The sequence below is a fragment of the Protopterus annectens genome, chromosome 11.part0, assembly GCF_019279795.1.
Source record: "Protopterus annectens isolate FY-2018-M chromosome 11.part0, PAN1.0, whole genome shotgun sequence".
Classification (NCBI taxonomy): Eukaryota; Metazoa; Chordata; order Ceratodontiformes; family Protopteridae; genus Protopterus; species Protopterus annectens.
The window spans coordinates 418,350,054-418,353,031 of NC_056745.1; the positions used below are offsets into that span (position 1 = coordinate 418,350,054).

At 40.9% G+C, this 2,978-nt stretch overlaps 1 non-coding gene across 1 annotated transcript; it reads right to left on the minus strand.

Moving 5' to 3' along the window:
- Positions 1-1,653: 1,653 nt before the first annotated feature.
- LOC122816023 lies at positions 1,654-1,761 on the minus strand. Its single transcript, XR_006367032.1, has one exon. It is a non-coding gene; the product is annotated as a U6 spliceosomal RNA (small nuclear RNA).
- Between the last annotated feature and the right edge of the window lie 1,217 nt (positions 1,762-2,978).

Here is a 2,978-nt window from a genome sequence, read left to right on the forward strand (position 1 = left end):
TCATGCAGTAGATTCATTTGTTAGCTTGACATCATTTGCACGGCACCTAATAACAGGTATGTTACAGGTGTATACGGAATCATCATACTGCTAACAAATCTTCAGCACATACCTTTCACTTCCACCGGTCACAAACAGAGAGAAGGGAGAGTACCATTGATGATACTGGAGTGATTGCTTAGAAGTTTTTTTTTTTTTTTTTCAGTATGAGATATAAAACAGGCCATAGCGCATGGGGCCTAGCCCACCACAATAATTACAGGGTTAGAGATTAATTTATGATTATGTCCCAGGAAGCCCATGTTCAGTTAATGGCATGGGCACTAGCAGGGCTGGATGGAAGAGGATGGACTTGAGTGGCCAATGCAGCTCACCCATTCTAGAGGGGTAAAGGCAGCCTGTGCTGTCACACTGGTGACACTAACTGGAGAGCAGATGTCACCAGTGTGACAGGACAGAATGCCACACTGGTGACACCTACTGCTAAGTAGCTGGATCACTCATGGAAGAGGGCAGGCTTGTGCTGTCAAATGATGCATAATTCACCGAGTAGTGGATGATGTAAGTGGGGGAATGCACATCATTTCCTTCGGGAGCAACTATAAGTCAACTGAACTCCTTGAGAAATGGTTATGAGGGATGCTGAGAGAACTTCCACAGGACCAATACAATACCTTTTACAACTCCCACCTCACCTTCTTCCATCTGTCCTATCTTCATAATTCTAACTTTCAAAAAAAAAAAAAGCTTGTTTTTTCATCTGTGCATAAATGTTTTACTTACATGTTTTTTTTCATCTGAAATGCCTGTACTTTTAATATGTTTAAATTTCATAAATCTCACTCTTGTAAATCATTACCTAGGATTACAGTGCTATGTCTTTTTTTAACAAATTGTATATTATCTCTGTATTTTTTACTGTTCTACTACTTTATTTCCTTTTGTATAACTATTGTAAAATTGTCTATATCCTGTGGAGATTTTCTCCCTGGGCTTCCACTGAAAATGGGCTGTTCCAGGCCCAGTGGACTATCCTGGTCATCAAACCGTAATAAATAAATAAATACACTGACCTGCTCCTTAATACCCAACTCTCACCTCCAGGTTAACAAAGGGGCCAGTGGATTCTCGCCCATTTTAGGAATGTGGGGTTCTTGCCCATGGAGAAATGAATGAACTGACCAGGAAGTAAATGGGGAGTCACTGGGCAAGATCCCTGGGAGGTATTAAAAAAAACATAGCTCAGAGTATAGATGGTGCAACCAGAATGCAATAAAATCCCTTGTCAACAGTCTGTAGTTTTGAGTTCATCAAATCTTAACAAAAAAAAATGACAGGAATTTAATCTAACAGAATTCTGTGGCTGTTGTGCTATAGTGTAGATGTCTCTACTACAAAACATCAGAACAAAATGCATATAACACAAAAGCATTTGTGCAGAATGTGACATACACGATGGGCAAAATGGTAAGGTAAACTTTATATCAAGGATATTTATGTAGCTTCTCACTCATTAATAGGTTCATAGGTGAATAACAGGCCAACTGCCCTGAAAGTCCATTTTAAGCATAGGCAATAGCCTGAGGTCAGAACTGAACTGTGTACCTTGTGTCTATGAAGTAAGGTCCTTAACCTTAATGCCAAACTCACCCCCTGAGTATGATATGTGTCACAAATTTGCATGTCATCCTTGCTCAGGGGCCATATGAATTTTGTCTGCATCATTCTAATTTTAGTATATGTGCTGCCTATACTGAGTATGTCTAGTTACTGACAACATGCTTTTAAAATTAGAAAATTAATTTGGTTACTGTGTTACATCACAGACCAAAACTTTTGAATTTTTTAATTTAATTGCATTTATTTGCTTTAATATTGCTACACACTCAAGTGTGCTAGCTTGCAATGCATTTGAATCATTTGTACTGCTGTTTTAGCTGCTTTTCTGTAAAATAAAAAGTTCTAAGCTTGTTTCCCACCTTTTTTGTAACTAGTCTATTCCAGATACAGATTTGCTGTATTCAGGACATATATGCCCCCCCCCCCCTTCCAGGCCTTTCTATGTTGGAGGAAAGCCTCCTAGTTTATCACTGGGAGTGGTAAGCACTAGGTAGCCTATCTACCACATGAGGAGTGGTTTCTGGCCCAGAAATGGTAGTTTATTGGTCGTTTGGGCAGTTTTTCCATCCCTTTCAACTTTCTGGTTTAAACGCCCGCATTTGCGCGGGTTTGCGCTTGCTTAAGCTCCGTGCAACGGTGCTGAGCTGAGGTAAACTATTACTGGTGCCAAAATGTCTGCTCTTCAGTTTTTCTCTTAGATCTTGCTAGTTTTTTTTCTCTCTTTCTCTATCTTGCACTTCAAATGGCTTAATCGCTTTGCACTTCATCAGGTTGTTGTAGCAATAATTGTAGCACACCTAAGTGCCATCAGCACTAGTCATTCTTCACGGAAATAGCTCCAGTACTTAGTAGTTATGACCTCCCCTCCCAGTATGATTAAAGGGCAGTTTGCTGTGCTTTCTCCTATTAACCTGGTGCACTTGGGCATTCTGAGGCAGTGTAACAACTGCCTCATGTACACAGACAACCCTCTCCTTTTACCTCCCAACACTCAGACTTGTGAGAGATGCACTTATGTCACCAAATTTGAAGCTATGCACTCTCCAGCCAAGACCAGACTAGCTGGTCAAGAAGAGAAGGTCAACACCTGCACCACACCACATGGAACACATATCCCTCCAGAACATCCACCATCACAGCTCTCACATAAAAACACAAACCACACACCCTCCTTCACGGAGGTCCTCAATAGAAATTTACCCAAGCAGCACAGACCTCCAAGACAGAAATGCACTCAACCACCACAACATAGCATGAACCACAGGACACATAGCTCATTTCCATAGTGTGCCCCTCAACCTAAGCCCCTAACGCTAAACACCTTGCCCAATATACTAATCATAGGTGAAAATAGTAAG